Source organism: Canis aureus, chromosome 36, assembly GCF_053574225.1.
Source record: "Canis aureus isolate CA01 chromosome 36, VMU_Caureus_v.1.0, whole genome shotgun sequence".
NCBI lineage: Eukaryota > Metazoa > Chordata > Mammalia > Carnivora > Canidae > Canis > Canis aureus.
The window spans coordinates 10,573,900-10,588,987 of NC_135646.1; the positions used below are offsets into that span (position 1 = coordinate 10,573,900).

General features: G+C 37.2%; 1 long non-coding RNA gene across 1 annotated transcript; it reads left to right on the forward strand.

Annotated features, from left to right (window-relative positions):
* Positions 1-503: 503 nt before the first annotated feature.
* On the forward strand, positions 504-13,385 carry LOC144305851 (uncharacterized). The gene is made up of 3 exons (XR_013372875.1): positions 504-835; positions 3,866-4,096; positions 9,385-13,385. It is a non-coding gene; the product is annotated as an uncharacterized LOC144305851 (long non-coding RNA).
* The last annotated feature ends 1,703 nt before the right edge of the window (positions 13,386-15,088 follow it).

The window sequence follows — 15,088 nt, forward strand, 5'->3', positions numbered from 1 at the left end:
ACAAGTAGTGAAGCTAAAAGTAGACAGTTATTATTTTTATATATGGAATTAATATTTATAACCTAGAAAAAAATTTGTTCTGGGTTAGAGATGACAACTCTTTTTTTTAAACAATTTTAAGAACAGAACAAATGAATCTCATGAATGATATGATCTTCTCATTCCTATCTCCACTCCATTTTTTATTATAATAAAGAATTTATAGTTCATTGAAATGATATAAATTCCCTAATTTAAAATCAATTACTACAGAAAAGTGCAAAGAAAAAGAGCAACAAATCATTATATACACCAAAACACAAATATGACCACTGCTACCATTTTGTAAACCAAATTTCACTCGTACCTCATGCATATATAGAGAAAGGAGATATGCTGAGAGGAAAAGAGATTTGTCAACATAACTTTCTAACAATGGAATATTTAAGTAAAATATATTTAACTGTAATTGAAAGGAATTCAATTAAAAAAAGGAAATCAGATGAAAACTGCAGTAGTTATTGAACTTCAGATAAACAAGGCTTTATAAAGAAAGCATTAAGAAGAAGCTCTTTTAAACTCATGCTTCAATTTCACTCACTATAAATTGAATCCTTGTTTTAAAAGATTTCCATCCTTCTCAGAGACTAGCCCTTTAAATAACAGTTAAAAGTTGTGGACTCTGAGATCAAATGCCGCATGAAATTCTACCACTATCACTCAAAGTTGTATATATTTGGGCACATTTCTTAAGCTCTCCATGCTTCGGTTTCCCCAACTGTATTATAGAGCAAGGATAATAGCAGATACCTTATGTGGTGAGGATTTAGTCCTTAAAAATGCTGAAGAAAAACAGGTAAGCAAGTGTTACATATTATAACTCACTTTTGCCTTTTAAAATCCTTCAATTTGATTCTCGCTAGTCATATTTTTTCATTTATCATATTTGTATCTTTTCATATTCTGTTTTGTAAGCTTAATTTTACCGGTTTTTCTTAGCTTGGAGACCTATGTGTATGTTAGTTCAATATACATAACAATTTATTTTGCTATAGCTTCTTTATTTCTAATTTCTTTATTTTAAAGAAGGCTAGTTACTTTATTTTTTTTTAATTTTTTATTGGTGTTCAATTTACTAACATACAGAATAACCCCCAGTGCCCGTCACCCATTCACTCCCACCCCCCGCCCTCCTCCCCTTCTACCACCCCTAGTTCGTTTCCCAGAGTTAGCAATCTTTACGTTCTGTCTCCCTTTCTGATATTTCCCACACATTTCTTCTCCCTTCCCTTATATTCCCTTTCACTATTATTTATATTCCCCAAATGAATGAGAACATATAATGTTTGTCCTTCTCCGACTGACTTACTTCACTCAGCATAATACCCTCCAGTTCCATCCACGTTGAAGCAAATGGTGGGTATTTGTCATTTCTAATAGCTGAGTAATATTCCATTGTATACATAAACCACATCTTCTTTATCCATTCATCTTTCGTTGGACACCGAGGCTCCTTCCACAGTTTGGCTATCATGGCCATTGCTGCTATAAACATCGGGGTGCAGGTGTCCCGGCGTTTCACTGCATCTGTATCTTTGGGGTAAATCCCCAATAGTGCAATTGCTGGGTCGTAGGGCAGGTCTATTTTTAACTCTTTGAGGAACCTCCACACAGTTTTCCAGAGTGGCTGCACCAGTTCACATTCCCACCAACAGTGTAAGAGGGTTCCCTTTTCTCCGCATCCTCTCCAACATTTGTTGTTTCTTGCCTTGTTAATTTGCCCCATTCTCACCGGTGTGAGGTGGTATCTCATTGTGGTTTTGATTTGTATTTCCCTGATGGCAAGTGATGCAGAGCATTTTCTCATATGCATGTTGGCCATGTCTATGTCTTCCTCTGTGAGATTTCTCTTCATGTCTTTTGCCCATTTCATGATTGGATTGTTTGTTTCTTTGGTGTTGAGTTTAATAAGTTCTTTATAGATCTTGGAAACTAGCCCTTTATCTGATACGTCATTTGCAAATATCTTCTCCCATTCTGTAGGTTGTCTTTGAGTTTTGTTGACTGTGTCCTTTGCTGTGCAAAAGCTTCTTATCTTGATGAAGTCCCAATAGTTCATTTTTGCTTTTGTTTCTTTTGCCTTCGTGGATGTATCTTGCAAGAAGTTACTGTGGCCGAGTTCAAAAAGGGTGTTGCCTGTGTTCTTCTCTAGGATTTTGATGGAATCTTGTCTCACATTTAGATCTTTCATCCATTTTGAGTTTATCTTCGTGTATGGTGAAAGAGAGTGGTCTAGTTTCATTCTTCTGCATGTGGATGTCCAATTTTCCCAGCACCTTTTATTGAAGAGACTGTCTTTCTTCCAATGGATAGTCTTTCCTCCTTTATCGAATATTAGTTGACCATAAAGTTGAGGGTCCACTTCTGGGTTCTCTATTCTGTTCCACTGATCTATGTGTCTGTTACTTTAAACCCCTTAAAGGCTCATAATCCCTCTCAACCCAACGGATCAAATCTAATCTCAGGATTCTAACTCTTGGCAACATCTTTAGCCCCTTATCAACCTGTCCTGGCCTATCAGGTACTATCCAGGTCTTCCATTCCTCCAACAATATATCCAACATGTTTTCTTTCCATGGATATGCTAGGTTCTTAAAACTTTTATGCCTTGGTACATGATGTTGTTTTTATTTGGCATACCATTTTTTTCTCCAGACTGCTTAGCAATTATTTACTTAACTTGCAACATACATTTTTCCATTTTATTTTATTTTTTTAAAATTTTTATTTATTTATGATAGTCACAGAGAGAGAGAGAGAGAGAGAGGCGCAGAGACATAGGCAGAGGGAGAAGCAGGCTCCATGCACCAGGAGCCCGATATGGGATTCGATCCCGGGTCTCCAGGATCGCGCCCTGGGCCAAAGGCAGGCGCTAAGCCACTGAGCCACCCAGGGATCCCCAGTTTTCCAATTTTAATAGGTGACATCACAGTTCTTCTAATCATTCAGTTCCTAAACCTAGGAGTTATCCTTTATTTTTTCTCTCTACCTCATACCCCCTATCCAATCCTTCAGTAAATCACTTCACCTCCAAACTGTATCTTAAATACAACCACTTATCATACTGCTCACTGCTAGGATCCTGGTCCAAGTCATCATCATGTCTTGCATGGGTGACTCTATGGAATTCCTACATCTTTCCTCTAATTTGGCCCTTTATTGTTCACTCTTTATACAATCAGAACAATTCTCACCTCCCTTCTAATGCAAAATTGTGTTGGTTTTATGAGAATCCTGAGGCTTTTCTAAAATGTTATTTTTGGGACGCCTGGGTGGCTCAGTGGTTGAGCATCTGCCTTTGGCTCAAGGAATGATTGTAGTCTGGGGATCGAGTGCCATGTCGGGCTCTCTGCAGGGAGCCTGCTTCTCCCTCTGCCTGTGTCTCTGCCTCTCTCTCTCTCTATGTCTCTCATGAATGGATAAATAAAATCTTAAAAAAATTAAAATGTTATTTTTGTTGGATGATGCTATAAAATATTTTTTAAAGTTATAATATCTAATAAGTATGTAATGAAAGAGATACTCTTAGAGATTGAATTTCATAATCTAACAAAGTCTTTGATTTCTAATCGAGATATATTATTGTCCTTTTTTTACACTAGGAGGTAACTTCACTACCTTTATTTCCAAAATTCAAGGTGCATTCAAAAAATGAATATTCATTTTCTCATGAAATTTTGAAGATTTTTGTAGCCTATGAGTCAATGACTGTAAGTTGGGAAATTTACTTTAGATTCCTAGATGTGTGAGTCATTTTACATAATTATATTTCTGAAGAATCCTTTGGTATTTAAAAGTTGTCTTGTCTTTATTCTCTGTGAAACAGGTGCCATCTTTTTCTATCAGACCTAAGATTTTCTCTATAGCAGTTTCACTTCTGATATTTCAACTGATAAGAAAGGAAAAAAGGAAGAAAAATAAAGAAGAAAGAAAGGAAGAAAAAAATTTTAAAAGGAAGGAAGGAAAGGAGGGAGAGTAGGAAGGATAGGTAGATGGAGAGAAGAAAGAAGGAAACAAAATGTAATGCATGAAAAATCTCTGCATCACTGAAGCCAAGGTGAGAGGTTAATACTTTATTAGCAATAGAGTACCAATAATAATAATAGCAGCAAGTGCTATTTATTGAATACTCTCTATGTGCCAGGCTCACGCCAAAACATTTTTTAAGTATCTTCTCATTTAATATCCATGGTACAATTTAATGTTGGTGCCACAAGATAGTAAGTACATTGCTCTAGGTCACCCAGCTAGTGGATAACATTGCCAAAACTTAAACCCAGTCTCCTAACCTGATGCTCTGACACTATCTGATACTCTTACAGTATCTCTCATCATTAAATAATGAATAAAAATACAAAAATATCCTTCAAGGTTGAGTTAAGAAACTGGAAATATTTGTGGTTATGGTTTTAGTTTCCTCCATTGAAAAATAGATTATGTTTCACAGTTTTAAATCACAACAATTCCATTAGCATTCAGCTTTTGCTGTGAAAGAGCTTGGATTTTTGCCATAAAATGCCCTTTAAAGTGAAATTTGGCCAAACTGTAGCCTAGGAACAATAGTGGGGCAGAATTGATCTATTAAAATGAAATTGCCAGACTTGAGTGGTCTAGCAACCATAATGCATTATGCTGAATACAGAGATTCCAAAGTATTTTTTAATGCCAACAAAGCACTAATTTTTCATGTTCAGAGATGTTCACAAATAATTTACTTAATTTATTTCACTTATTTTGGAAGCATGGAATAATACCAGCTATAAACCACAGCTAGAAGAGAATGCACTTCCCCTGATTCCCTACCCAACCCAAAGGTATAGGAACGTAGGGTAGGGAATAGCCTGAAACGTAGTTTACAGAATTATTGCCTTATCTGGTATTTTAAGACTCTTGGTTGTAAGTGACAGAAATTCAAAAGAGCTTAAAACAAAATTTATCGATTCCTATAAATATAAATTTTGTGGGTATTTGCCTCTAGCTATGTCTGGATCAACACTGTTGTCAGGAACCTGCTTCATTTCAGCTTCCAAATTTGCTTCTTCTGTTTTTTCTAAATTCCCTGGCAAGCAATATTTAAATGGTGGCAAAGATGGTAAATATTCTGTATTTAGTTTAGAAACATCATAAGAATAAAAGTGCCTCTGTCCTTGTCAATTCAGTTAGTTTCTGGAATGGCTAACATTGGCTCTTTTTATGCCATGTACTCATCCCTGAGTAATTACCAAGGCCAAGGCTATGGAGTGCTCTGAATGACCACTTGAGTTTGGCAAATTCATTTCAATAGGTCAACTGTACTCCACTATTGCCCTTAGTGTACAATTTGGCCAAATTTCATTTTAAAGGGCATCCATCTACTCCTGAGGCTGAGGACTTGAGTCATTTCCACTCAAACGTCATGGTGGGGAAGTAGAAGTGGCATTGTTCCTGTTCCTAGAAGAAAGGGACATAGAGGTTAGCCAAAAAAACAAAAGAAATCTAGACATCTGGATTTTTTTTTTTCAAGTAACAGAGAAATACAGTAATCTCTTACAATAGCTCACTTTATTGGCACAAAATTCTACTTTACGCTAGTTTACTTCAGTTCAACTTTACCATGTTTGGGCATATTTAGGTCCTAACTAAGCCTGGATCTCTAATAATTTGTCTTAGCAAGAATTAGAAAGAGAACTAAGTATCAGCATAGAAAATGGAGACAAAGTGAGCTATAGAACAGGAATAGAACTGTTTAGGGATAAACTTAGGAAACGTAAGAAATGATAAATCCTACTTTAGAGACCTTCCGACTTTAGTTACACAGGGTGTGTCACGGGGACTGATGATGTCTGCTTTGGAATGACTTTATCTTGGATAGAATCAACATCTTATGCCTCCCTATGTATTAAGAGAGAGTTAAAAAAATTAGCAACACAATTAAACTTCTTCCATCACTAGTATCAAAGTTATTCTGTCTCCAGGATTGTGGTTAAATGTAGGAGGTGAGACTAAATAACTATAAATCATAAAATCATAAAGATATTATGATATTATAAACATTTAGTTGAAGGAATAGGTATAGAGCATAGATTTTAGCATTCATATTCTAAGACAAGAAAACTTAATCAATGAGTGCCTGGTTGAAATTGCAGGGAAGAAAAAGTAAATTCTTAAATATTCATCATGAAGAAGGAAATGCAAATGAAAATTAACTGTACAGTATTATTATTATTATTATTATTATTATTAACCAGGAATAATAATAGCATTTCACTAGTAGAGCTGCTGTGAAGATTAAATGAGATGATAATGTGCCATGCTAGGCTCAAGGGAAAGAGAGAGAGGGAAAGTATTAGGCTCTGTGATGCTAGAGTGCAGTTCAGATTCCAGTCTATAGCCTAGATTTAGTCTGCCAGTCCCTGGGAAGCTTGAACTCATTCAAAGAGCTGCAGTTCATCTAGGGAAGCTTCTACATTTACAGAAAACACCCTGTTAGCAATCTTCTAGTCTCTCAGCCCCTTTTGGCTCCACTCCAATCCATTTTAGCTCTTTAGCCTCCCCTCTTAAGATGCATTTTCTGTTAGTCTTGATTTACATACTGCTTAAACATTGGCATTTAAGGCGAGTCTAGGTTTTTCTCTCTCCCTATTTATCAACCTCTATATCCCACTAGACCTGTTAATTCTTTCTCATGAATATTCTAAACATCTCCCATCCTGGTTTCCATGACTCAGGTGTGGACTCTGATTGTCAAACCGTTGAGACTATGATGTGGGTATTTATTGTTTCTCTTCTCTTCCTTTTCAAAGTTTTCCTCCATAGAGCAACAGGAAGTAATCTTCACCAAAGATAAATTTGGCATTTTACTTCCTAGTTCATATTCTTTGACAACCTCTGATCTACAGGATAAAATCTATAATCCTTCATTAGACCCTCAAAGATCTCAATGATGTCTCCTGCCAACTACGCAGCCTAAATTCCTTACCCCCAGGGCCACCCAATAGTTTGGGTCTTTAACCTCCAGCCATCTAAATGACCTGTGGTTCCCTGAACTTTCCATGCTCTCTACACTCTAAATTTGTACCTGCTCTCCCCTCTTCTTAGGACCCTCTCCTTCCTCCACATTCCCCAAAAAACTCTTGTTTTTCTTAAATTTCAGTTCCAATGTTATTTTTTTCTGTGAAATATTCCCTGGCATTGAAGGTCATTTGCTTTTGTCCAATATTTACTGGGTCCCTAATATGCACTAGTCCTTAAATGCTCCTTCCGTTATGTTTCCACTGATCTATTCATTTATAGATGTGTTCTTATTGTGGCGCATACACACACACACACACACACACATATATACATATATATATATATATATATTTTTTTTTTTTTTGAGATTGAGAGAGAGCATGAACAGGGAGGGGCAGAAGGAGAGAGAGAATCTTAAGCAGACTCCACATCCAGTGCAGAGCCTGATATAGGGCTCAATTTCATGACCCTAAGATCATGACCTAAGCCAGAATCAAGAGGTAGACGCTTAGCTGACTGAGCCATCCAGGTGCCCCATGCCATATTTTTTGTTGTTGTTTTCTGCCTCTTTCTAAAACACTTGAAGACTCAAAAGAACAAGAAGTATGCATTTTAATCCAATCCCTATTGCAGAGAATAGTACATAGCACAAAATAGGTACACACTTACATAATTGCTGAATGAAAGAATTTATTTGGAAGAACAGGCAAATTAAAGAGGCAGTTGGGTTAGAGCAGTAAAATGGGAATCATCCTACTGGGAGTTATTAAACTATGATCCTTGCCTATTCCTCTTCAGAGGGGCCCTGGGCAATCATACTGAATAGTTTTTGTTTTTGTGTTGCTCCCCTCCTTCTGTTTTCCCTCCTTTCTGCATGAGATAGGTGTTCACGCCAATTGACTGGTATTGCCCACTTAACACTAAGATTAGTGAATGGGCTAATTTTGTGGAATACCTATTAGTATAGATAAACCTGAGACCAGCAACCTTTGTGGATACACAGTGGACCCATGAGGGCAGCAACGATTGTGCTTTAGATGATCTAGGATTGGAGCATCTAAAAGATCTCCAAGGCTTACTTGAGCCCCTAGGATCAGAGACATGGACATAACAAAATGCCTATGGGGATCCAGATTCCAGGGATGAGAAGAATGAGAAAAACTTAGGATTGGTGTCTCGATGAAAACTCATGGGAAAAAAATGATAGAAAGGACAAAGCGCAACTTGAACACAATAGCACAGAATAGAATTTAAAGAGATGAATACAGTATAATGAAGGCTTTCTACTTTTAAAAGAAATTGGTAATCTAAATATATATGTGTGTGTGTGTGTATATATATATTATATATATATATATTTATCTCAGCACAGGCTCTAGAGAGCATTGAAATCTCAATTCATGATCTTGAAGATCAAGGGTTAGAAATATCATAAAGCACAGAGCAAAAAAAGGATTAAAATCACGAGGAAAAAGATTTGGTGGGATAAAAAGCAAAATCACTGTTGAACTGCTACTAGTGATTCCCTCTGTTGAATAATGGTCATTATAGGGATACCTGTGTGGCTCAGTGGTTGAGCATCTGCCTTTGGTTCAGGGCATGATCCTGGTCCTGGGATCAAGTCTCCCATCGAGCTCCCTGCGAGGAGCCTGCCTCTCCCTCTATGTCTCTGCCTCTCTCTCTCTCATGAATGAATAAATAAAATCTTAAAAATAAATAAATAAAGTTAAATAAAAAAAGATAATGGTCATTATAGGAGGAGAAAGAGAAAAGGAAGGGAAGGCACAATTTAGAGGCGGATGGAGCAGTGCACGGGTAGAGATGAGAGAGGAGAAGAGTGGGTGAAGGACAAAGAAAAAGACTACATTAGAAGGTGGTATGATAAATCCTATTTATCAATCATTCTATATGTGAGTGCATGTAAGGGTAGATTATTTTGTGTATATGTATTATCTATTAGAAAAAGCTAATTTCTATGGATTTTGTGGTGGCCACAAGTGAAAAAAAGACAATCCAGGGTAATATGTAGAATCTGAAGCTCTTTTGATTTTAAAAAAGAAAAATGAAAGCCCTGTGTCTGTGTTATATATGTGTATGGGAGTGTGTGCATGTAAGTGTCTCTGTGTGTCTATAGATAGGAGAAGAAATAAGAGAACAGAAATTATCTTCATGTTGTTTAACTTGTTACCAGAATCATGTATTGCTTTTGCAATTCAGAAAACATCAAATTAATAAACTACAATAAGAATGTTTAAGGGGCTAATTTCTGGGTAATTTAACAAATAGAATGAGGTTCTATGCATAATAAAAATCATCTTTTGGTGATATCAAATCAATGCATTTTCTCCTCAGAAATATCTGCCTGCAGTTCTCCAGAGAGCTTCCACATCAAGAGCCGTCCCCGAAAATTATTGGTGGTTCTTTTTATGGTGAGAGAGAAGCAAATACCTCCTCCACAAAGACCACCGCACCATGAGGCTTGCTCCTTAAGTGAGGAAGAAGGAAATGATGCTGAGAAGTAATTCTTACAAGAGGTAGAACATCACCCCTGAGGGGGCATTTTGGAAAACTGTAGGGCTCTTTTGTTATTGTTGTCACACAATGCTTGGAGGCTGCATTTTACATGTAATGAGTAGAGTCCCGGGATTCTAGACAGAGCGAGTGACCCAATTTTTTGAAATAAAGTAGAATCCTAAGCCACAGAAGACATTCATGCAGGAAGAAAACTTGTTTAAAGTCATCTTGAGCCTGGAACCTACCTCCATCTGACATTAAAGACAAAAAGTATTTTTGCCCTCTTTTAATACATACTAAACTTTCTAAAAGTGTTACAACCTACAGAATAAGTTATAGGAAAGTCATACTTTGTTTCACTTGCAACTTTATTGTGATTGGTCAGTGTTTCAGAATATCATCAACAAAGTACTCATGGAATTTGAGTCTCTATACAGAATTTATAATAATTTCATGCAGGAAGATTCTGCATGTAGACTGTACCAATGGACTGATTCAGTAGGTCTTTCCTTGTAATATGACTAAGCACTTGTTTACATTTTGAAATACATAAAGGATAAATTACTTGTTTTATTTCTCTATTTATTATAGTTAAGATATGATATGGATTTTTTGAAGTTATGTGAGGAGAGTTATGTTATCTATGATTTCCACTTCAGAATAGCAAAGGTAGGGGCACAAATTATTTATTATTGAAGGGTATATTGTGTCTGATAGGATGACAATGACTCCAGCCCTTGGAGTGTGAGTATGACAAGGGAGCACAGAGTAAGGAAGCAGATGCCAGGTAGAGTCCTGGATTTTCCTCCACCTCAGGGCTCACATTTTCAACCTAGTGTGTCATAGACACATCCAGATGGGTGAGGGAGCTTCACATCACTGTATCAGTGGCATGCTTCACTGAGTAGTTAGAAGAGGGGTTGTCAATATCTAGGAGAATCCTCATACCCAGCATGGCCCAGTAGCTAGGGAGCTGAAATGGCAGGAGGAGATAGGGAAGCCTGAGGCAGCATTTCTGCTTCTTATTTCCTATATTCAGAAGTTCCTACATTCTCAGCTGAGAAACCACAGAGCTTTGAAGAGAGTTGATGAATCTGCAGAGGGCTAATCTTAGAGCAAAGAGAAGCAGCAGGGTGGGAAGCTGTAACAGAGAGCCGAGCAGTGGGTACCACCTGTCACCCCAAGTCTTTGAAACTGAACAATCATCCATCCAAGAAACAGAGTAAATGAATTACTCTGAAGTCAGACCTGTAAAAATGCAGAAGGAGCTGGCATCTCTTTCCCTCTTCTGGCATGAGCTCACATACATCTACACACCAAAAGGTGGGAAAAATATGATCCTGGGCATTTTACCTAGAGATGCTAAGTATTTATATGCAGATACTAAGTGAAGATACTGAGTTCACTTGAGCATCCTGGACTGGATTAAGTCTAATGCTTTTCCTTGTTATCCAGTGGAATAGCGCATCAGTTATTAGGAAAATGCAAAATTTGCATTGTTTTTACTACTTAAATGCAGCAAAAGTGAAATTACAACCTGGCGGCAAATGTAAATATTTTAAGACACTGTTTTTATTTTTGGATGGAAGGAAGATTTTAGAAACAAGAGTTTACTGGGCACTTGAGGTCAAAGGGGGATATCTCTAAGTTGGGAGGTAGCAGAGAAAGGGGAATTTCCAGACACAAGCCAAGTGTTTTCACTTGACAGTTTTGCCTTGGGCCTATCCTGTTCGCCTTTATCTAGGCTCAGATAACTGGAAGCTGAGGCCAAAGGCTTGTCCTTTGTTCTGCATGACAGGGTCCAGCCTAAGCAAGAATTATATTAGAATCTATTATAGGGAAAGGGGAGGAAGAGAAAGGACACAGCTTTGTGGAAGTATTTTTCTTCTAAAATTCTTCTGCATGATTTTGCTTCCCAAATATAGTTCTAAGATGTGTATGAGTTCCTTTAATTTTTTCTCCCTTTATTATCTGTTTTTTCTTCTTTCCTGCTCTAAGCATTCTTGTTTTTATTGATTTTGGACTTCAACCACGGTGCATTTTGTGGGAAATGGAGAGAGTTTTAAGAGTGAGTCAATAAATTTAGTGCTAGGACAGAGGAAACACACTCAACAGAGGGTTATGGCCAACCTATTTGCCTACATTCTCAATTTACTGTGCTAGGGATTTGGTTTAAGTTGTGGATAAAGATATTTAATGATTTTAGGAAAGCATATGCAGATGCCAGTCACAGGAATTTAGATATCAAAAAGAAGGGGTTTATTTAGACATTCAACAAATATTTATTGCACAATAAATACTCTAGCTGTTGGTGATACAACAATGAAAAGGAAAAAAACCAGATATTGTTCCTCTTTTCATGAGGTTTTAATTTTGTGTGGGGAAGAGAAACAATAAACAAATAAGTAAAAAATAAATAATATGTGTGTGTCCAGTGACACTAGCACTATAAAGAAAAACACAGCAGGTTAGTGGATTAATAGTGATTGCCTAGGAAGGGAGAGCACATAGCCATTTTTAAGAAGTCCTTTTCTGAGAATGTGACATTTGGGAAGAGACCTAAGTGAAATAGGGACCTAATGACTCTGATGTTTAGAGAGTATCTTTTCAGGTAGAGACTAGCAAATACAAAGGCCCTCAGGCAAGAGTGTGCCTGGGATATTCAAAGACAGCAAGGAGTCTATGTGGCTAGAACAGGGTGATGAAAGAGGGGAGTCATGACTCAGTTGGCAATAATCAAGTCAGGGTCGTGCCTCAGAAACCACTGAAAAGACATTTCCCCCCACTGAGTGATTAGGATGCCATGGAGTTTTGTTGAGCAGAGCAGTGAAATAATCTGATCTAGGTTTTAGCCAAATCAATTTGGCTGCTGTATTGAGAGTATCAGGAAAAAAACAGAAGTTAAGAGGACATTGATATAGGAGCAGGATGGAAATAGATATCTTAGATGATGACAATATAAAATGTGTCCAGAAGGAAGTAGTAGTTGACTACTTGCTGCTAGGAAGGTAAGTAAGGTTGTCCACTGGATTTGGCAACACGGGAAAGCATGATGTTGACAAGAGCTGTTTCCATAGAGTTGGGGTTGAAATACTGCTTGGAGTGCTTTCAGGAGACTAGGGGAGGAAGTGGAGACATTAATAGAGACAAAATTTTTATCAGTTTTATGTAAAAGAGCAGAAATGAAAAAGTGAGGGGAGAAATAGAAGATGGGATCTAAAATGAGGATGTAAGATCAAGGAACGTTTGTTTTGATTTGTTTGTTTTAAGATGGGAGTTATACCACATTCTTGTATTGATTATTCCACTAGATAAGGGATAAGTGATGGCTCAAGGGAGGTTAGGAACATTTAAAAAACAAAACAAAGTCCTTGAGTAAGGCAAGTGAGATGGGGGTCTAGTGCAAACACCCTGGTGAGGTTATATGGAGGAGATGACTTTATCTTTTTTCTGCTTAATGATGTATAATGGACAAATAGAAATTGTATATATTTCAGGTGTACAATTTAATGCTTTGATATATGTATACACTGTGAAATGACCACTGCAATCAAACTGATTAACATACCTACCACCTCACGTAGTTATTGCTTTTCTGTGTGTAGTAAGAACACTTAAGAGCTATTCTTGGCAAATGTCAAGCATACAATATAGTATTATTAACTGTAGTCACCATACTGTATATTAGATCTGTAGAACTTATATTCATCTTGCACAATCAAAACTTTGTATCCTTTGACCAACATTTCCCATTTCCCCCAACTCCTGGAAACCACCATTCTACTCTATGTAAGTTCAACTATTTTAGATTCCATGTATAAATGAGATCATGCAGTGTTTGTCTTTTGTGTCTGGCTTATTTCATTTAGCATAATGTCCTCCAGGTTCATCCAGGCTATCACGGATGTCAAGATTTCCTTCCTTATCTGTTATATCAGATGTACTGTTAAACACATTCATGTTTTAATTTCAATAATTATCATTTTCAATTCTGTTAAAAAAATAAGATTTTCTTCCATATTTAATGGCTGATGATGATATTTGTGTGTGTGTGTGTGTGTGTGTGTCTGTGTGTGTGTGTGTGTGTGAGTACATTTTCTTTATCCATTCATCTGTAGACAGACACTTAAGTGGTTTCCATATCTGGGCTATTGGGATAATGCTGCAATGAACACAGGGGTACGTATATCTCTTCGAATTAACTACTTTTATTTCCTTTGGATATACACTGAAGTGGAATTGCTGTATCATATGGTAATTCTATTTTTAACATTTTGAGTAATGTCCATACTGTTTTCGATAATGGCTATAAGAATTTACATTCTTGCCAACAGCATACAAGTGTTCCCTTTTCTCCAAATCCTCTCCAACACTGTTATCCCTTGTCTTTTTGATAATAGCCATTCTAACAGGTATGAAATGATGGGTTGGCATTAGATATGAGTACATCCATTGCAACAGAAAGGAAGGCAAAGTACCTGGCAGAGACACAGTGGAGTATACATTGGTGGTGGGAACATGCAGATATTCTTTTCTGATTGCTGCTACTTTAGCAGGGAAATACAAAATAAGGAGATCACCTGAAGCAAAGAAAAGCAGAGAGAGTTTGTTAGAGATTCTAGGGAGAAAGGATAAATGGTGAAATAGTCATTTTGCTAAGTGACAGGATTGCTAGGAGCAGTATGGGCATACTTTGGGTGATGGTCATACTTTAAGTAAGACAGGTATGTTTTGTCAAGTCATATCCAACCTCTCAGAGTGAAGCACAGAATAGGCAAAAGTTGGATTTAGCCAGGGTAGAGTTTTGTCAGACAACCATACAGTGAAGGAAGAGAAGAAGCGATGTTGTCAAAGGATGGTGTGAGGAGTGATTATAATGATGGAGCATATCTTTTATTCTGGGTAAGGAGAGAAAAAAGGATGTGAAAAAAATGAAAGATAGGCAAAAGTTGATAAGATCAATATCCCCATGGAACTGAAGAATATCTGGATGGTATACAGAAGGAATTAACTGAAAATAGAGGTGATCACAAAGTGGGGTATTTCAAATGAAGATTTTTGAGATCTGTGGCTGCTGGCCACAAGAAGACCTAGAATATGACGTGGGGTATGGGTGGCTAAGGGAAGTGAGAACGAGATCACTAGGCATGAGGAGGTCAGGTACAGATAGCCAGGATATTGAGAGGATTCTCTACAGTGAAGTTAGATGGGTATCAAAATCACCAAGGATGATTGAAGAGTCACGATGGACACTCAATGAGCTACTTCCTAAATTTTCACTGAATGAGGAGGAACACTTCAGTGTTTGCACATGACTAGAACCTGGAAAAGGGTATGATAGGAGATTGTCATATGGCATGAACTTCAAAGAAGCTGGGGTTTTGTTTTTTTTATTATTTTATTATTTTTTTAAGATTTTATTTATTTATTCATGAGAGACACAGAATGAGAGGCGGAGACATAGGCAGAGGGAGAATAAGACTCCCTTTAGGGACTCTGACATAGAACTCGATCCCAGGACCCCGGGATCATGCCCTGGGCC